Consider the following 22,263-nt stretch of genomic DNA (forward strand, 5'->3'; position numbering starts at 1 on the left):
TGTTTAGCATGAACTTAGTCATCTTTAACTCCAAAGAACGTACTTTAATATTTTAGCAAGCAGCACTATATTATGCAGAACTGTGCAACCCCTTTTTGCATACAGTTCATGGAAATGAAGCGGTTAAACACAAAAGCAATATACCTGGGAACACATGCAAATTGCAGACTGGCAGATGAGGCAATTAGATACACAGTTAGCTTATATGAAAAAAAGGCAGGAAATCTGGGTATTTTATTGGAATTACACCATTACTCTATAATACTATACACGCAGAAGATTACTCAGGAACCTTGTATTGTTTTGCATATACCATGCTATACATTTTCTAAGATTGTAGAAAATGTACATGCAGCACACTGTGCAGTTTGGAAACCTGTATTTAATCATAAAATTAAATATCACTGTAAAACAGATTCAGGCAAGGGATGCATTAGAGCTGCTTGTGAAATGTTGGCACTGTCGCTACTTTAATGCCTAAAATGGTTCCTGAGTGTTAAGATGTTAATGCAAGTTCTTTACGTTATTTACTGGGGGAATTTCATAGGTACCTCAAATTAGAGAGCCAGAAAGAGTCAAGGTTACCATGAGCTGGGAGAAAGCAGTAATTCATATCCCCCAGCTTTGGGCTCTGGAGATGGTTGGCATCCTTCAGCAGTCCGCGAAGGCCAGACACAGTTCTGTATGACCAGGTCAACCTCCCATCGTCACCTTCATAGAAGCCTTTCTATCTCCATGAGCCTCAGAGGAGACCTGGAGAGACCAGCTGCCCCATTTTTACCCTTAGAAAGTTTCCATCTTATTCAGCTGAAGGCAAAGTAGGATTCTACCCCTCCACATTGACCACTAAATTGTCTGAGTCCTCTCTTAAATGTAGCATTACCTCTCAAACCCTGTATTTTAGCACTACTAAATATTTTGCTATGTAATCTGGAAATAAATTTTAAGTCATTGCTGATATCATTTCTGAATGAAACTAAGTGTGATATCATAGTAACTATTAAGGAAAGAGAGAGCGCCATCAAACCAGACTGGATTCCTTAACATATTAGACTCAATCACCAAACCCTTATTCTGACATTAAACATATAACTGTTTTCAGATTAGAAGAAACACAGGAACAGAGAAAACAAAGTACTTCATGATGGGAAACAGCATCCAAAAGCAATTTAGGGATCATGCTGACCAAAGAGCTTAGCACTAGCTCTCATTATGATGCTGAGATAAAAAGCACTAATGCAATCCATGCATGCATATACTAACAGCAGAGCATGACTGGACTTGCATTTACAGCAGCCTTGAGATGACCACGGGACTGTTAAATCCACTGAAGGCCAACATAGGTTTTTTTTTTTGAAAAAAAAAATCACTTTATCATTTTTATCATTTAAAACCAAATGATTTTAAAAATCATTTTTAAAAGACTAGGCATGGTGCAAGTACCTGTAGTACTAATTTCAGAGCAGGAGAATCTGTCTTCTAAGAAAGATGTTTCTCCTATCAGTCATGAGGATAAAAGATTATTTTAGTACAGTGTTTAAGAATATTCACTGGGACAAAACACTGATAAAGGGGCGCTAAAACCAGACAAGTGCACATGAATAAAGCAATTTTCACCCATGCCACTGTCAGATGAGAAGCTACTGGAATAAAATGCTGAGGGACGTGTGGGCTTCAAATCCAAACCAAATGCCCTCCTGAAGGAGAAATGTTCCTGGGATGGGAGGCTGCATCCTTTGGTTTCCAGGAGACTCGCTTCAAATTCTGCAAATCTGGGAAATGTAAACTCTCATTAAGTGAAAATCACTGTGTGGGGAAAACCATTGTGTGGTTTCCCTCAAGGACTTATCAATATGTCTGTTCGGACATGCATGCAGCTATGGATTTAAGAATGTATAAAATGTGGTGTATTACTTGGGATGACTCTTACATTGGTTTCCATGAGACCTAAAAAGTTTAGTTGTACAATCATTCATACTTTTTAGTGACTGGGTTACACCAAAAACCTAAAATCTCAAAACAGCTGGGATAAGGAAGTATCTCTGCAAGAACCTCTGCAACGGCCACCCAATTTATCACCTCATCTACCTTCAGAAATGTGGATTTTTCTTTTGCAATCTGTCCAGATTTTTAGTATTCTGAACGAACATACCAATTCATACAAATGGGAGGAATTCTGAAATATGACAGAAATCATAGAGACACTTGCTATACGGGTCACTACAAGTCTAGTCTAGGCTTTGCATCTCCCAGCAGCAAAATTAAACAGACCTATAGAAAAACTGGTGCATCCTGGCCCTTATATAGCTGGTAGAAAAGTGGTGATGGAAGAAAGAAAATATTTTATTACATACGTGTTCTCAGAAAGACAACCGTATGTCAAGATAAGAACAGGAAGATAAGAGGTATAATCTACAAAACAAATTGTAGAATACGATGGTTTTGTACATTGCTACCCTAATTGCAGCGAGCACCAGTGACATGGAAATAAGAAGCTTAATTCTCTTTATCCATTACTTCATTTTCATTTTCTACTGGGTACTAAAACCTTTGATTTGTTCACCCCTCATCATATTGCACAAAGAGCACACAACCAATTGTGTTTTTTGCTTCTTTGATAATAACACATATACTCTCCATAGAGATCTTGCCCATAACTGTGCTTTTATAAACACATCTATAGTATCATGTCTTCCGAGATCATTTTAGTTAATGAAACCACATGTCTTCTATGCCATTTTCTTAATTAGAAAGCAATGAACAAATGCTGCAACTGAAATTCACTGGAAGAAAAACGTGCCACAGGTCTGCAATTCTCTTTACATGTGTCGGACAGTGGCATTTTTAAACCAGCTAGAAAACAATTCCTAGAATGACAGACACAGGCTTTACACTTGCAGCCCTGAACGGCTCTGATGCATGAGTCTTAAAAAAAAATGTATCAACCAATGTATGTAATTGTCCAGTTAAAAGCGAGATACCACAGCCAGCAGCATTTTGTCCAAATTTGGATTTTAAGGACCACTTTTTTAACCTAGGCTTCTCTGCTGATCATCTTTTTCCATTAGATTCTTCACAGACCGTTGTCTGTTATGGGCACATCATATTTTCATGGAAAATACCCCAAATAGATGGCCATGTCAGGAAAATATCTGGTTTCTTTTTTTATTTCTTCTGTTAGAATTCAGTCCTTGGAGCGACAACATCCAGGAACACAAGATAAATTTCATGAAAATTATCAGTAACTTCTCTGCGGCCCGTACACTGCAACTACTGACGTAGTCACTACATGAAATTGTCTTCCCAGATTTGTGTTGTATGAAACCAGTGCATTTCCATCAGTCAGCACAGAGTTTATTCCAGGTAAGAAAGGCATCAAATGCTATTTCAGATATTCCTGCAACATTCAAGACAACAGCACGGGGCTGGCAGAGGGGATACAAGACCTAAAGGAGACTCATCCTCTGGAGCAGCTGTTTAGGGAAGACACCCCAGGGAATCCAACTAGGTGCCCTTTTTTTAGGGAACTAAATATCAGCACCATCTTCTTCATTGCCTTCTTTGACATAATAGCAAACAATGGAAGCAACATATACTTGCAGCAGTAGATATTTCTGCAGCATACATTAAGAAAGAAGATTTATATATTAATGTGGGTTGCTTTAACCACATATGTTGAAAATCAGGACCTCATAAATATTGTTTTTAAATGGGAAATTGTTTTTAAGTATTTCAGGCTTTCCTCTGGCAAAAGGAAAAGCGGTTGATAAGTGAATATAGGGAAATTAGTGAAAATTTATAAAACAAAAAGTGCTGTTGAATTTGGTGCATGAGGATATGGTCTCTCCCAAAGCTTGGTGCTTCATTAATACTTGGCCATCTGAATTTTAAAGCAGTAGTTAATGAGGCAAATGAAAACCTCAATGTCATGTATATAAAGATGACTGGAATCAAATTGTATTCATGTAAAGAAGCTGCCTCTGAAATGGCTTCCATAAATGTCCCAAGGAAACTGGGGAGTGTCAGGAACGTTATCGCGTTTGACACAGACATATGTTTCACATTTGTAGACTAAACTTTCTTACACTCTTACATAACACCTAACAGGATATCTTTCTAGAAAACAAGGAGCGACATCCAGCATCAGGTTCAAACTTCTATATTTAGGTAGCTATGGAGACTCAATTGAGTTACCCACATGTTGACGTTCGATGGCATTTGAGATGACCTAGATCATCCTATCTGGCAGGTATGACAGGTAACCTGCAGCAGATCTGCGCACTGGACAGGCTGTTCAGACCAGGAGGGATATGTCAGGACATTTCAAATCACAATAGATAATGTAATCTAGAGTGGACCATTTGATCCTACAGGTAGAATTCAATTTGAGACTAAACACCTGCATTTAGGTGTCTACAAGTATGCATCTACATGTACATTAGGTGTCTGAACTCTCAAGTCAATGGAGATCTATCAGTGAAACATGGGAGTAGTTCTACTCTCCATAAAGTAGGCATCTATGTCTGGTCACCTGAACAGCTCTAGTCTCTGCTGACTGAAGATCAGCCATCTTTGCAATCTGAGATGTCCAAGGCAACCACATGCATCAGATCGACATGATGCAGAACCAAAAACACATGTGGATCCACCTGCATCAGGTCTGACTAGAAGCAAATGACTCTAGATGTCTATGATGAAAGCAGGACGTTGGTGGATCACTTCTGATCACACCAGTAGCTCAGACAAGCCACTTTCTCACATGTGTAAGTGTCTGAAGCAGATGCTGCACCTCACCACAGATGCCCTTTCCTAGCATCCCAATTAAGGACATCCCAAACATGTCAACAGATGCACATTCAGACTGTGGTTAGTAAACTGGACATTACACACAAGGAAACCAGAGACAGAGTGAAAAGGAGAAAATACCAAAGGAAGTTTGAGATGGCAAAAAATACCCAGGTCAAGGCTTTTGAAAGGCTCTGGAAATATCTCAAAGAAATGTATACCAAAGAACCGGTGCCTATCTCTGTTCTATTTCAAGTTCTATGTGACAGATCAAACCCTATCTGGTAACACAACCATATCTTCCTGTGTCTTCCTACAGTGCTGATCATTACAGCTGGAGATATCTAAATATATCTGTTTTGTTCATGGGCTTTATCAGTGATTCCTAGTTCAACATTCTTGTTTGCCATGAGGAAATATTTTGACCTGTCTTGTAGCTTTTGAGTTAACACTTACAATCACTGTTTCTTCTGAGGAAATAATACTCTGAATCTGAAAAGTCCACCTGAAGTTTCCTCCTTGAGTTTGTTGGGAATCATTGCTCTAGGATAGTAGCAATGCTGGGGTCTCCTGTATGAGAGAAACTACTATTACAAAGGGACTAGGATCTCCATGAGGAGCTGCTGAAATGATGATTTGTGGCTTCCTTCTTAAAAAAAAAAATACAAACACTCATAGGCCGTTCAGTATGACCAAAAAGCAAAAAAGTAAACTGCTGTATATCACATATTTCCATGTTTTGGAGGCAACGATCTGATTTCCTAAGAAATCAATTGAGATTATGAAGCTATTCTTCAATACTTTTAGCTGTGGAAGAGATTCAGGAGAAGGGATGCATTTTTAAATGAAGTCTGATCCTGATTCGATAGGAAGGGGACCATATGATATGATAACGTTTGGGTTAACATAAGACTGAACTTTGAAGACATGAGACATCCTTTCCAATTCTGTATTTTTTTATATTTTGCATTGGACCACTGAAACAATAACTCATAATAACATTGAACTGCCTGACTGTTGTGCCAAGGAAACACTGGATTTTGTCATGAACATCTGCCTATCTCAGGGCTTATTTCAGGACCATATCTCAAGGTCCCATTGGATATTGGATGAGATGGAAAACATTGTCTGAGAAAAAGGGTGTTTACTCATCTCTCTGGGAACTGAAGACCTTCTAAATTGTCTTCCAAAAAATCTAAACTAAAATGATTTGTGCAAACTCAGATTGCTCCCGATTCATACTGGCAACTCGAATGCAGAAAATGCATTTCTGAGGTTTCTTACTCACCAGTTCTCTAATGCTGAGAGGAAGAGAGAGCCAAAGAAGAGGAAGGCGCTTCAGAGAAGGCCAACATGCTATTTCAAGCACTATTTTGGGCTCTGGCCAACAAAAAAGAGTTTGAAAACACAAATCAGAGGAATTTATTTTCCCCAGTTGTGGAATCGAGCAAAAAAACCCTTCAGGGCTTTGCAAGATACAGCTACCATGACTGAACAACTCCCTGGGACATTTAGAGCTGGCAAAGTCGTTTCCTCTGGGCAAAGAAGGGAGGAGGGGGATGAAGGAAGAAGGACGATGGCAGGAAAAGAGGATTAGAAAGACAAATTTATATGGGAAAGGAACCTGTGAATTTTCTGCTCAGATAGGACGAACACTACTTTCCCAAAACTTCTCCACTTTCTATAGCTTTGAGATATACATAGAAGAAAGGGCTGATCACCACTAGAACATCGTATTTTTATTACTATTATTATTATTATTATTGCTATTGTTTCAGGCTCGTGGCTCTGCCCACCACTTAATTTCATATCTATTTTACTGCAATCTTGAGGAAAAGGCTATCATGTCCCACGTTCCTCCCTCCCTCTGAAAAACTAAAAGCACAAAGCTCGATACCCATTTTCAGGAACCATCTGCACTGTCATCAACGCTGGTACTGTAAGAACTAGACAAAAAGAGTATTTAAGAGGATTTTAAAGGATTTTCTTGCAAATTCAGACAGTGCTGTCTACCTCCTTTGAGGAGACCTAAGGCGACCCCCTGTTCCCCATGTCTCTATGTCCCCTTGTCCTCCATCTGTGCCTCCAATGCAGAGAGCACGACTCGTTACAGCTCCCAGCTAGGGCACACGGCTCCAGCACGAGCTGTGAAAGCTCAAACACCAGTGGTGACAACAGTGACAGCAGTTTAAGTAACATATGGGCAGGTGAGACAGAAGCGACCTTACTGGGACATTGGGCTAAGCTGCATTTCCAAATTTCAGACGTCCTGGGAACCCCAGGGAATGCATAAATGACCTGTCCTGCTGCTAGCGGCGCTATGTCCTTGCAAGATTTTATCCTGATTTACCCTGTTCGAGATGCACAGGATTAAAAAGTCCAGAGTCAGCAGCTGGCTTTGGTAATCAGGCATTTGTAACACTCAGGCAATGGCCAGAAACTAAAACCTACAGTTAAGAGCAGAGCTACTAGGGAAGGTCTTTCACACACAAATAAAGCAAAGTGGAAATGTAACATTTTTTAGTATGTAGCATTTACCCCAATCATTTTTTTTAACTTTTATTAAAATTAGCACATGTACACACATATATTTGTCAATCTATAACATATATTTATAGGTAAACAGCAACTTAAAATGTGTTTGGGGGAAGGGGATTGGAGGCACAGGGAAAATTAAATATCCCAAAGATAAGAAATTCATTCCCAGGAGCCAATTTCCTTTGGTTAAAAACACATTTTCCATCAAGAAAGATTTCTGTGCAAAATTTTTTTGTGAAATCTAATTTAGTTCTCTAATTTGCTGGCTACTCCAATCCTTTCCAGACTCTGTTTCCTGGAAATTGAGGCTAGATATGTAGAAGAGATAATAGCCCTTTTCTTTGACAGGATATGCCTGGAGTGGAAAGATGTAAATTTAAACCTCAGGAGCTGTTAACTCCACCGTCCAAGAGATGCTCACAGAAGTGACCTTGAAGCAACCTGCAGGTTGCATTAGTCTGAGCAGGATTTGGTGCTCACCCAAGCCCAGCAGTTCTTGTTGATGGCAGAGGTAGGAACAGAGTGTGATGCACAAAAGAAATGCAGTCGTTTCCATGCAAACCCACTGTGCATCCTCCTACGGTGTCGTATGATTTGAAGAGAACAGAGCAGCTGGAAGCTGCTGCTTGGATGAAGAGATGGGAAAATCCTACAGGTGATGGGAGGCTATGGCGTGACCATAGCATAGTATGGAAACCCACGTCCCATTTCCAGAGAATGGTTAGATCGTGGTCAGGGAAGGATATGATAAACAAAATGAACACACAAGAGGTAAATCTGCTAAGAGCAGCCACATATCTATCACCCAATTGCAAAAGTTGTATTTTATATTGTATTTTTATCCTTAAAAAACGAACACAGTTTACATCTATTCCTATAAGAACTGCCCAAGTACAGGAGTGTACTAGGGAAAGCTCAATATACATTTTTTCCCCCATAGGTTACTGATTATCAGGGGGTAGTGTAAGAGAAAAAAAAAAGCACTGAAGCATCTCTGTATATCTTGAAAGTTAAAATTGTAATCATGTCCTCTCTATATAGCAAAAAAAAATAGCCATAGGAAGTTTGATTATTTTTGCATATATTCTTGTGAAAGAAAATAGAAACAAATGCATTTACAAATCAGGAAGGAAAAGCCAGGCTCCTTTTTCAGGAACTTTTGGGTTTGATGCCAAGAAATTGAAGTAAGAAATGTATATCATCAAAATGATATAGTCTGTAGCCGTCTTAGGATGGTGGGAGGGAACTATCCCTTGTCAAAAGGAGTACATGGAGCAAAGCACCTATTTAGAGCCCATTGTAAATGAAGACAATGCATTTATTTCATTGCTATGGTTACTCCATCGAGTGCAAAGTATAGAAATATGGCTCACGAGGGAAAAAAAGAAAGAAGGAAATGATATATAGTCCTTTGGAAATGCCTCCTCTTCCCTTGCATCCAGCCAGGACCTGCTTGGCACAAACGGGCTGACTTCTTGCTTACGGAGCAAGCTGGGATGGCAAATGTTCCTTTCAACCCACTAGGCCTTTTCCGGGGTGGTTTCTAAAATATAACATTATTTTTTATTGCCTGAAAGTGTTATAAAGCTGCACTCTTTATATACGGAGCAAACAGGCTGTTTAAAAGGCTACGTGAACCAAAATCCAGCAAACTAATAGCAAAGATTATAAATATCTCTCTCTCTTCTTTAGTGTCACACAGTCAACAAAATAATCCCGGTCGCTCCCTGAAATTTCGCTTGCTCCGGCGATGCCGGTCGCATCGCATTTGTTTCATATGAGCCTCGTCGGAGCGATCCCAAATCCGGGGCTAAAAACACCGCAGCCAAACTCAGGGGCAAAGCGCACAGGAGCGACGGGCTGACACTGCGAGAGGGGATGTACAAAAGCCAAGCTTAATCCGCCTGACAGCCGCTGCCGTCTCCGCAACGCGCGTCCCAAGAAATGCAGTCTTGGAAGCCGTCTCGATCCGGTTCGGGCAAAGCCAGATATTTGTCCCCGTTACGCACTCTCTCCCTGTTTGCCCCAGCCAATTAGGGCGAGATTTCATTAATTAGGACTCCTTTCGCCTTCCTTTCTGTCCGACATGCACCATCTACCCAAACCCAACAGAATTCTCCAGCCCTACTGCAGAAAATGAGCTTTGCCGGAGCCCCAGATCAGAGACGGGAAGATCCAGATGGATTTAAAGCATCTAATGAATACTCAGTGGCAGGCACAGCTTTACCTCAGCCCTATGTCTAAAGAGAGACATGGTGGCTTTGCCCTGACAGTGACACTTGTGCCACTACCCTGCAACGCAGCATCCTGGTATGACCCACAGCACCCTTCCCAACGCGAGGCCTTCCAAGTAATGTGCTCAAAATCCCCTTAAGCAATCGAGGAGCCTGAACTTGGCTGACTTTATTGGGACTGAGGTTATTAAAAGCCCAAGAGGCTTCAGAAAATGTTGCCTCCTACGCCGGAAGGTTTCCCGAGAGAGCCAAGAAAGCAAAGAGGAAAGAGGAAAGGATGGAGTGAAAGCAACTGTGAGGGCACTTTAGTACTGAATAAATTCCTTCCTTTTTATTCTCACTGGGAAGATGCCATTTCTGAAAGGAAATGGAATCAGAAAGAAAGGGCAAGCACGGCTCCATGAAAATAATGTTGTTTTATCTGTTAGGTCCCCTGGAGCTCTCAGCTCCTAGAGATTAGTAGAGAGAATAATTAGCCTAAAGAGAAACAAATGGAAAACCGCTTTGTCAAGCTACTGTCATCTAACTTAGACTTGCATCTTAACCTGTAATTTCCCCAACACTCCAAATAACTGTCTGGCTGTTTCAAGAGTGGGCAATGTGGCTGGCAAACCCCCAAAATCCAGTGGTTTTGATGGATGAACCAAAATGAACTGAGAGGCCTGCGTGAGACCAGGTCTCCGTGTGCTCCATTGACTGATGGGGAGAAGGAACACTACAGAGAAAGAAATTGGTGCAGCTTTGAAAGAAATCAGTGCAACTTCGAAACTGATTTAACAGAAGATGACAAAGAATTGCCTTGTCCTCGGGGAAAAAGTTACTAGAAAAAAAAAAAAAGAAAGAGCTATGAGAGCCTGAAAGTCTCATGCTTTTTTTATTTCTTTTTTTTTGGCCTACATGAGTATGAACATGTATTTCTCTTCCTGGAGGTGGCACAACGGAAGCACCAAGGAGTTTGCAGAGAATTTTGCGACAGCTCCAATGCAAAGCCCTGAAAAAAGAAAAAAGAAAAAGCGTGCCTTCCTTGGAAGGTAAACTTGATTTCCCCAAGGGCATGAGTAAGCAGTCGTTTCACTCACGGGCAAATGAAAGCAATGATGAGCTTTCAGAGATGTCATTCACAAAACTACACTTAATGGGAGAGTCGAGTGACTGAATCCCGGCAGGAAATTAGCAGAAACGGAGCGGGGACGGTCAATTGGATGAGAAGACTCAAAGAAGAGAGAAAAAGGAAACAAGGAGGCTGTTTGGGTTTGTTATCTCCGTTGACTGGGTCCCGTTAAACCAAGTGTCATCTAAAAGAGCGTGAAACCAATCTGCGATATTTTTGAAGTGAGGGGGAATCTTAAAAATAAAATAGATATCATTTTCATAGGCATCATTCTGCTTGAGTTTCATAATTTCTTTCCCATACAACGAGCAGATGAGCTTATGCTATGTGGATTATCTGGTGAGAGGAATATTGTCATGGAAACATGATCTTTACACAGAAGTGATTACTTCTGCACTCCTTGCCTTCCTATCTCAATAATACATTTATCTGTGGATGTTAAACCAGTGACAGGCTATGGACATGAGTCTTCTCCTGCCTCCTCTGCAGTTTCCTGGCCACTTCAAGGCAAGCCAAGGACTGTTCTGCTCCAGGCACTTCAACTTAAGACATGACTTAGGTGTCTAAGATCTCCTTAAAGACAACAGAGATCTACTGCAGAATATGGTCCAGTGTCAGCTGAGCTGCTCTAAGGAATCTTGTCCAGGTGTCCATGGCTCATGTCTCTTCTGGGAACTCAGTCACATCTGCCAACGTAATGCAGACTGCAGATACATCAGAGCATCTTAAAAGGCATTAGACACATAGGAGTGGGCAAATTGGGCCTGGAGTAGACCAGAGAGCAACTTAGCTCATGTTAAAGCAAGACTCATGCTTCTTTGGTCTGTTGAGTTGCTCTGAGGGCTCTGTCTGTAGAAGCAAGTGTAGGCACCTAGGAACCAGCCAATATTCAGAAGAGCACCTGCAGCCCTGGGTAAAAACTTGTGAGGTGCCACTGAAGCAATTTAGTGATGTGGACAACCGAGTCTACTTTACATAGATCTACTTTACATAGATATTTGGGTCTTTCTGCAAGCTCACGATAATTTCAACTGTTGGAGATTTTACCCCTCTTGAGGCTAGGAACAGACAAACACATTTAAGTGAGGAACAAGTTGATGTTTACAGTGACACAGAAGGCCTATTTCAAACAAGATACCTCACTGCATTATTTTTATAAAATGTATTTTAGGGGTAGGAGGCTGGAAAGAAAAAGCAAAGTCTATGCACATGTCGATTTTCATAGTTCAGGCTACCAACAGTCCCTAACGCTATGTCTATACCAGTGACCTGAAGAGGTCTTGGACCGCTCTCTCTGGTGGCCCAGGGCTCTTTCCACTAGCCCATGAAGTGTCCTAGGGGATGCAACGGGTCAAGAACTGACCTGAGAAGGCAGAACAGACCAGGCAACCAGTACAGAGGCAAGAGGGTTCTTACTACTCTTTAAAAAGAGCTCTTAAATTTGTTTTAAGTCGAGCTGCTTTTGTATGGTCTGCTTCCCATGGATGGCAGTTGCTACATTTGTGTGACCACTGTGTGGGCTGCGCCCACCTCCTATTCACTTTTTCTGGTCCAGAAATGATCTCCTTTCATCTTTGCAGGTTCCAGTAGAAAAATATATAAGGCAAAACAAGTTGCACATATTTTTAAGAAAAATTATAGCGCTGCCGTGCTCCCATCCTTTGTCCCTCTAAAGTTTATACAGGGCTAGTAGATTAAAAAGGATGAAAACATAATGGGAGGAAAAGGAGTCTCCCAAAGATGAAATCCCAAGGTTATTCAGGTTAGTGTTAGTTCCTGATCACCTCCAAACACCTGCCTGAAATGGGACCATGGCCTACAGGAGAAGTAGGAAGAAAATCTGGAGACATTTGGGTGAGAAATGTATAGAGCCTGCCAGGTTGTGAACCACAGGGGATTTTGCATGGATCCAAGGCCTCTAATTGCACCTCCTCCTTTTCTCAAAGTCTTCTATGCAATGTCATGCAACAGAATCCGATCCAGCTATGCCAACATATAAGTGAAAATCCATCAGTGCAAATCCAGAAAAAAACATGAGAAAGGTTGTTTAGATTTATTTCTGCATATGCATCTGGGTAGCTGCTCTATCAAGATACATTATTCAAAAACTCAGAGAAACACAGGATTATTTAGGCACTCCATACACAAAGTAGCAAACAGGTAAAACCACTTCAACAGCAGGCGGGCACCCTGAAGGTTACTCAGATTGTCACCGATGGGTCTGTAAAGCAGATTTTCAATAGCCATTCTAACTTTAAGCCCCCAAATCTGTTGGAAAGCAGGGTTATTTTTTTAAAAAAAGAGAGAAATAAGATAGTCAGCTCCCCTCTTCCCCTTCCTGCAGCCCCCAGCCCTCCACACACTGGGTCTGGCGGTTATTCTGATCCCTGGAGTTTGATGCATGTTTGATTCACAGACTGCAGCATGTCTGCACCAGATGGCCCCGAGTTAATGAACACAAACTCATCACTTTTCCTCACGAGGGAAATGTGCAGCTCAATCTGATTTGTACTCGACAACTAAAAATATTTTAGTATTTTTAGTGAGCATTTTACTGTTGCAAAATGGCATTTGAGGAAAGCATTAAAAGAACACAGCCCACCCAACAAATGTACTTCCACAGATGAAGAACAGCACTGAAGAGATTTTCCTCCTTCTTAGCAGAGCTAAGTTAACATATTCTCAAACCTGAAAACTGCATGCAGCACACAAACGAAAACTATAAGATCTGGAGCCTCCTCAGGCTCCATTAAACACTTGCAAAAGGTCTCCTGATTCCTCTGAAAACAGCCCTGAGTTCCCAGGTTGTCCCTCCCACAGCCAAAAAGAAGCCACATATCCTTTTGAAAGGATGTGGGTCATATTCCTAACTAACATAAAATAATGTGAGTGCCCTGAAAGCACCAGAGCCATGATTATTTATAACAGCTAACGACCGGTCTGCTTTGGGTCACCGTGATTTTCACACGTAGTACTCAAGATTTAATTGGGTGAGGACATAAAACTCAATTTTACGATAGCATGATACAAGATTTTTCCCTAAGGAAAGAAGACAGACTGATTAAAAGAGGGAAAGCAGATTCCCCCATCTATGGCCCTCCAAATGGATTCACTTTTCCCTTGGAATCAACAGGTGCAAAGTCACAGCATTGCACGCATATGTCATGTACCATAACCTTGACTTCTCCATTCACTCAAAAAGCCAAAACACTAACGCAATTTAATTCTTGAATGTGACTTCTTTACTACTCTCACTGATTTTGTGTTTTATGTGTAAAATTGTGTTTTATGGTCCTTTGCTCCATATCACCATATCATCCATGTGATATGGAGCAAAAGACCATAAAACGCAACCCTTAAATATACTGAATACATTTATCTGGAAACTTGTTAAGAGGCACTGTGCATAAATAGTAGTATGAGGTGTTTCATTCATGGTATACAGGTTTTACCGTGACTCTTCCAACACTGTGATGAATTCTCTACCCAGGGTTCCAACACTGCAATGAATAAATCAGATAGAAGCACACACACAGCAGCAGCAGAGAAGAAAGGAGCATACTAAATATAACTTAACATCACGTTCTTCAAGAAGGAGGCTGGCAAAGCCAGGTCACATAAGAGGCAGCTCCCAGATGCTGCTGATAAATTAGGCAGCGCTGGGCATCTGGGTCTTGCAGCTGCCAAAGTCAGGCCAAGATTAGGCACCTGCCAAGCCCATCTCCTGGAGGCAGAGCACATTTCTCATTACCTCCGAAAGGAAGAGGCCGTGCCAGGAGGGAGCATTGCTGTATAACGACTTGCTTCTTGCAGAAGTGGATGCAAAGATGCCCCATGTGTGCAAGTGCTGGCTCCATAGCACCGTACGTGCCCGAAGTGTCTGGTCTGGCCTATCTTTCTGAGGGCCAATTTACCTTTTCGACTCTCTTATGAATTCTGCCAGTTGATTTGCTGACCACGAACCAGGAGAGCATCAAAACAACAGCCCCACATGCAAAAATCGAAGTGTAGGAGGGTCCTCCCCATGGCAGAGCTGATAAAAAAAGACAGGAAAACTGTGACATGCAAAGAGGCCGTTGTGGTCTCCAATGCTACTGTGGAAGGGAGGAATTAACCATGAGAAGGACAGATGGCACCTGCCAAGTTCACAGTCATCCACGATAAATGCTGGGAAGAAATCCCTAATGAGGCTTTGCTTCCTGCTCTTTGTGCTGTCTCAATCAGCTCCCTCCTCTTCCATCGCTCTGCACTCAATCAGCCACGTTGGCTAGGTCAGCATGGAAGTATTAGTTACCCGTTTACAGGGAAAGCTTCTCAAGGTGGGATCATGTCTCATTACACAGTGTCACCCCAACTCCGCAGGAGATCCCACCTGGTGCCTAAAGCATTGAGAGCAATAGGAAGAGTGAACCCACATTCCAAAGGAGCATCCCAGCGGTCACCACCTGGACACGTGCGCCCACATGCTCCCTATCTCAGCATCTTTCACATACAAAAAAATCAATTTTTGTTTGTTTGTTTTAAAGGGAAGTAAAAGCAATCACGTACATTTTAATGTTTTCCAAAAATAAAATTTGCATCTTTCACTTGGTACTCATTCCTATTTACATCTGTTAGGACGTACCGAAGCATGTCCTTGCTCTGGAAATCCTTCATTTGGATTCCTCTAAGGATGCCAACGGCTCCAGCGAGGACCTCCCCGCCTCATTAATCGAGCCTCCAACATAACCTTGCTGATATGCAAGCTGTTCCCTCTCCCCATCCTTTAAAATTGGGCAGAAACAACCACCACGCAGGAGCTTCCATGGGGGAGGACAAGCCATCGATCACCTCGGACAAGGCAACGCGGTGGGAAACCAGAACTTCCTCTTCACCTGATGTTCCAAACCGTGACCTTCAGGACAATGGCAGGAAACGGGCATTCTTCCTTAAAACTCAGCAACACCAGGGGAAACGCTCGGTTAACTCAAAGATTGCTTCTGTTTTCCTTATATAGGACTAATTAATAAATATAGTGCTTAACTAGCTTGAGCTTAGGGAGCCAGCTGTTAATGCCGCTGGGGCCCTGCAGCCATAAAGCCATTTTATTTGCGATTTTGACAAAGGTCCCATGAAGTTATACCTTTTTTTTTCACATGCTACTTTTAGTTCAGCATGCAGCAGTCAATCCTGGGATGCAAGGGTTTGCAGTAAACAGAAATTAAATTAAGAGGAACCCAGATAAGCACAGAATCTAGTTCAGAATCTAAGTTGTCTCTTGCATCATTTTCCGCAGGAAATCCCAGCACGTACTTTTAAGGCAGGCTCCTGCTCACCTCCCCACTCTTCCCTTACTCACATGCAGCTTAAACATAAGCCAAGGAAACAAATAAGATTTCAGACTCTGCCCATGCACCATTAAAAATAGGCATGCAGCATTTGCCATGCATAATTCATTCTTCCTGTATTTCCAGTCAAGACGTCTTCACTTTGCAAGCGTAACATGACAATTCTTGCAGATTTGGGGAATAATCTTTTACATCTGTGACAAGCTAGCAGACACCATTTGGCAAGTGTTAAAAATGCCATATAGGACCAAGAATACAGCGTTCTGTTTGGTTCAAAGCCTTCTTGAAGCAAAAGTCCTTTGGAAAAAAAGAAGAATCGAAGTGCATGAAAAACAAAGTCTTCCCCTCTAACAGAAATACTTCAATTTTACAGTCATTTACCTCTCCATTTCCTTTGTGTATTATGGCCTCCTTACTCCTCACACTCTTCCTTTTCACGTGTATCCTAACGGAATCATCTTGTTTGGAAAATATTGGGGCTTTTTTTTCTTTTTAATGATGACTTTTTCCTCCATGTTCTTCACGCCACGCTCTGAAAAAGCAGCAATTCCCTTCCTGTTTGGGACTCTGCGTGTCCTGTTTATGCAGCCCCAGTCCCCCAGGACGTCTCCGTATTTTCCTCCCTCTCCTCCTCTCTGCCTTTCCCACCGAGCCGCTCTTCTCCTTCGGTCGCCGTCGTTCCCTACCCCAGGCTCCGTTTCCCACCTACCTAATTTAACTCCCTGCTTTTTCAGTCTTATTAGTCTTGCATGGGGAGTGCAAAGGGCAATGATGCCATAGCCAAGAGGGGAGAGGTTGGGGCCCCATGGGGCACAAATGCACCCTGGAATAACCAACCAGTATCTAAAAAGTCATCTGCAAGACGAAAAGAAGCTTCTAAGTTTGCTGAAGTTTCAGAAGAGAAACACCAAAAATAGCAGATTTTTGAAATTATTAACAAAACAAGTGGGAAAAGCTCCTGCCAGACTGTTCTTTTTAAGTCAGTACTTGAGGAACCTTAGAAAAGTTAGATGAACTGCATTGATTTTTCTATTTGTGGCTTTGATGGGGATTTAATTGAAAAACTCAGCAGCTCGGGTTTGGAAGCGTGTTTGCACAGAATGTTCCGCAGCAAAATTGTGAAAAAACAAAGGATTTTTCTTCCAGTCGACCAGGAGAGGCAATGACAAGAAACCTGTTACAGATTTTACCTTCTCATCTCCCAGAGTTTAAAATCGCTTGCACTTTATTCAATGCATATAGACAGACGTTGCATTTTGTGAGTGCTGCTCCTAACAAAAGCTACACTCCTGGAGATTAATTTTTCTTCTTTTATTTTCTTCAATCTTCTTTTTTTTTTTCTTTGCTATTAGAAATGGTCGTAAGGATTTCCATCAGTATAATTTCAATGAGCTGGAAAAATAAAAAAAGAGGTAACACTCTGGCTTTCTCCTTTCTGGTGGATTATCTTAATACGAAATACTTGAAATAATCTGATATTTCTCGAGTTGTTCAGAGCTCACATCTGGAGCTCAAATACCCTTTATTGTTTCTATATCAGAAAAGGAGAAAGAAAAGTCTGAAGATGCAAGGAGTAAGTGACAGGGTAGATGGCATACAGAGGGATGCAGGTATCTTTTGAGCTGCTAATAAGTAAAGACTGACACATCCTACAGGTTTTGTCTATTTTTTTTATGGAAAACTACCTGCAAGAGGCTTTGGTGGTGTCACTCTATTAACTTCCCAGTGCATAAAGTGATCTTTTAATTTAGCTCTGGCCAAGAATGGGAGTTTTCCCCAAACTTTCCAAGGCAACGAGCTTGAAACTTCTCCTTTTAGCTGCGATTCTCACAAAATGAGTCTCGTAATGTGTTTTCCCAGAATTAGAACCAATGCTCAGTTAAGAAACTTGACCTAGGGGACAATACTGCCTGTTTATTTAGTAGTATTGCCATCAATTTGTGCCCTACCTCAGGGAATTATTTGAGTTTAAGGTAATTGCTAAATATTTGGGGTTTTATCATCAAAATTTGGGGTTTGAACACCCCCCAAAAACACTTGAGTGTGCCCATGCCTTTCTCCTTGTAATAATATCACAGTGGCAGTCACGAGTAGAAGACCTGATCTTAGGGCTTCCCAATTTAAGGGAGAAGAGGCTTGTTTTGAGGTATATCTGTGAAGATTCCCTGACAAAATATTTTAATCTGGAGTAACTTCCTATTTTCCCAAGTTCTCTCACCTTCAAGAAAGTTATTGGCTAAATCACAGATACTCACTACATGGAAACAACCTCAACTAAATAGACAAGTCAAGTCAGATGCGCCGTATTTTGGTACCTGTGTCACAAGTGTGAGCTGTACACAACATGCCACCACGGTCCAATGCAGCAGCACATGAAAATATAGTTGCAGTAGAGCACGATACGATCATGTGCATAATGTCATCACTTGACATTACTGAGATGAGTTCTCCCAGGATGATGGTATCTGGCCCGCGTTATCATGTTGTGGGAATAATAAACATTATATGTAGAAAAAAACTTAGCCAAAATAAACTTGGTCATCCCATAGAGCTTGTGACAGATGGCAATTCCAGCTCCAAAATCAAAGCAATAATTAACCTAGTAGTTCTAAAAATTCAGACCACAGTTGCAATCTAGTCCTCATCAGGGCTGCGCTGCAATATTCAGGAGGGTTTTCAGATATGTTCTTCTCAATAAATGTGACTGCTATGGGACACCTGTTGTCCCACAGAATATGCCACAGATCAGCAATATCTATTTCTTTGTTTCAAGTTTTCATGTCTTTAGCAAAATGGATCTTGAAACTAAAAATAAGGATCTCTTCAAAGGCCTAACTCCCCCATCACTTCCATGCTCAGAGTATCTATCTAGTCCACTCAAAGTTTAGCTCTTTTGTTCTTTTTTTTAAGTATTTGTAAACAGGTTTGTATCAACATCTTGTTTCTCTGTGATCTATAGTCACTCTATAAGTAATTTATGGAAATGAACTCTAATCAATGATTAAAACAAACTGGTGAACTGGTTGGCTAATCAGGACATACTGTCATTTCTGTCTGACAAACTTTAAAACCAGGACACTCTTTTTATGTTTTCAAGTTAACTCACATGGATATATTTTCAAATTCCTTTTCTTTTTAACTTATTCTTGATTATTGCCCAAGTCCATCTATCAGTTACCTAAGATCTAGATGAACCTACAGACTTTTGATGTCCCTCTAAACTTCAGGGAAGTCTCTACCTCATCTCTTCTCTGATTCATTTTATCAATTTAATTGACACATGGCAAGGGTAAAAATGAAAAATAAACCAGTGATAGATTTGTCAGGTTATATTTAACAAAGAGAAAAAGCCATCTTACACTGTGTAAGTGCTGTGAATAGTAGAACATGCAAAACAAGTGTAATGTAGGATCTAGGAGATTCAATATTGATGAGCAAGGGAATCTTTCTGCCAGTGAATCTAAAAATTCATTAAGACAGGGCACAGGATACAGCATAATGGCATAATGCAGCGCCACCTCCTTTAAAATAGGATCAGATTGAGGGTAAATTAGGTCACAGCTCATGAAATTGCAGCACTTTGCACTTACAGGGGACAGAGGTCTGAAAAACCTCCCCCTGTGTTATTATGCCCGTTTTCCTGCCACTGGAAGCTCACATATACCCTCTCATAATCATTGCGAGCCCTGTTGCATAAATAGTTAAGATTTCTTACCTCCTCTATTCTGTTTGGGCAGCTGTTTCAGAACCCAGCTGTTCTAATGATTAGAAAACATCTAATTTCCAACCTAAATGCAAAGATGGCCAATTTGGATTTGTGTTAACATTGTCTTTTACCTTAAATAGCTTTCTTCCTCTCCCTGATATTTACTCCAGAGATGTGTTTCTAGAAGAAAAAAATAAAATCATCTTCTTTCCAAGCTCAGCTTGTTTGCTAGGTAATGAATCACGTTCTTACAGCTCTCTCTCATACAATACTTCCATGGTCTCTGGTCACTGTAATAGGACATTTCTGCATCTGTTCCACTTCACCTGTCCTGGAGATGAGTGACCAGTTACACACAATATTCCACTGGGGGTATGAACCATAAGTTGGCATTATGGCTCCAGTTTCCCAGTTCTACTGAAAATAACTTGGTTGATACATCCCAGGTCCATCATCCTGCTTCCCTCGGATGCCTCCAGTGCCACCCAGCAGTGCTTCCAGGTCCCACTCCTTCCCTGTGCTTGGAGCATCTTGGAGGGCTCCAAGCACCAGGGAAGGTTCCCAACTTTCTTGCACCAGTTTGGTTAAACATCTCAAGCAATTTTCTCAACGGGCAAACTGACACCCACCAAAGTGGAGGGCATTACCTAAAACCTCTTTGGAGAAGAACAGCGGGTGGATCCAGGCCATAACCTTGGTTAGCACACTAGTATTTTTGACATGCATTATTGAATAAAAAAACCTCCAAGGCATTAGTCCAAGTCCTGGAACCCTAACCATTCACATCGCTCAGTTGCAAATCACTTTGTGATTCTGCTCTGGACAAAACCATGGCAGAGAAGCATCTCCCAGCAAACTAGAGATCAGGTTCAGTGGATTAAACACAGAAACTTAGTGCCATAAGGCTATGATCTCCAGCTGCTCATCCAGGAGGGTGCAGGATGCTGTTAGGTCCTGGGGCATATCTAGCAACCCCATATAAATGTCTTAGATAACTTGAAGCCTCTCAAATTTCACTTGGGGTTTATTTTCCAACATTGCAAGTTAAAACAGAAAAGAGGCGATGGTATTTTATTCCAGTTTATTTACACACACTCAACTGCCAGAATTAACAAACATTTCCACTCTTTCTGTGGGAAGATCTTCCCAGCACCTCGTGCTCTACCTCATTACCTTTCCATTTGGTTGTGTTTGCTTCTCGCTGTCAGTATGAACGTGACGCATGGTCGGGTGTGCAGCAGGTCAGGCGATGACATTTTTTAATGCTCACATAACAACCCGACCTCCTGCTCGCACACACTATGAAGGAAATCCCCTGTTTTAAGTTTCAAATGCTAACTAGGCTCTATATTTGATTTGTTTTTCCTTCCCAGCAGCACTAATTTCAAATTGAACTGCTGACTCAATTAGCAAAATGTTGAAGTTGTTGAGCCCTTGTATAATATTATGTCCCATTAACAAAAAGGAAGTCAATAGTATTTTTTGTGCCAGTAGCTAAACCTGGCATCAGCATAATGGGCTCTTTTAATTAAGCAAATGAAATTAATGATGGCTTCTCTAGAATGATGAATGATACCATTTATTATATCATTGTTACGTGCTAATCCCGCTTTTAATATTATCTTTAAGCACTGATCAATGCATAGACCTAAGTCATAAACTGACTAGTCTCAAAACAAAAAATCAACTGGTGCAGAACATATGAAAATCTAGGAATAACTACAGTCTGTTTGTAATCAAGATATTAAATACCATATTGATGATAAGAGAGTACCTTTTAATATTCAGTATTCTAGCAGTAGTAATATGAAATACATATATGCAAGTAGTATCCAAAAGATCAGTTGGAGGTTGAGAACATGGGCATGAAAGCCACCCCAGACCAAGGAACACACAGTCCAACCTGAATAAAACCTGTGTCCATACTGCTGCATGTAACCTTACTGATCACAACCAGTTTCCTTATGGCACCAGTTTAAGAAAAGATCTCAACCTTCTAAAAGTAACTGCTCGAACCACCCCTTGTCTCCCAGTTCGGCCTTTCCTATGATCAGGATTCATGCTCCATCCTTCGGGAGTAGATGGGTCTATTGCCATGAAAAGCCAAATAATGGAAGAAGTGGGTTGATCTCAGTTCTCAAAGAAATCAATTATTTTTGAGGTTACAGAGATGAATAGCACTGCTGGAGGATACCTAGTCATTCAGGAGAAACCAGGAGCAATGGATGGTGGTTTCTATAAGAGACTACCTGGAGGACTCTTAGCTAACTTCAGTGCCTCTTAGCAAGACCTCAGCTTTTTGTAGAGCTACTTTAGAAGGCAAAGGTGGGACTGAGCTCATCCACAAGCCCTCTGGACAGCTAAAGAGCTACCAGACATTCAGCCAGGGGAAAGAGCTATGAGGGCTACCACTGATGCCTGCTCTTAGTCTTATATATACATATATATATACACATATATATGGAGAAATATTCCTTTGAAAAAGAAGGGGAAGACAAACACAGATCCTAAACAGCATGCTGGAAGGTCTTCCTCTTTTCAGACCTCTCTTTTGGCATAACT

At 41.2% G+C, this 22,263-nt stretch overlaps 1 protein-coding gene across 3 annotated transcripts in view; it reads right to left on the reverse strand.

Annotated features, from left to right (window-relative positions):
* Positions 1-22,263, reverse strand: part of MSRA (methionine sulfoxide reductase A) — a 233,518-nt gene that overhangs the window by 46,245 nt on the left and 165,010 nt on the right. The gene's annotated exons all lie outside the window — the stretch shown is intronic.

Source organism: Tinamus guttatus, unplaced genomic scaffold, assembly GCF_059628265.1.
Source record: "Tinamus guttatus ecotype Peru unplaced genomic scaffold, ASM5962826v1 Tinamus_guttatus_pri_ptg000548l, whole genome shotgun sequence".
Taxonomy (NCBI): Eukaryota; Metazoa; Chordata; class Aves; order Tinamiformes; family Tinamidae; genus Tinamus; species Tinamus guttatus.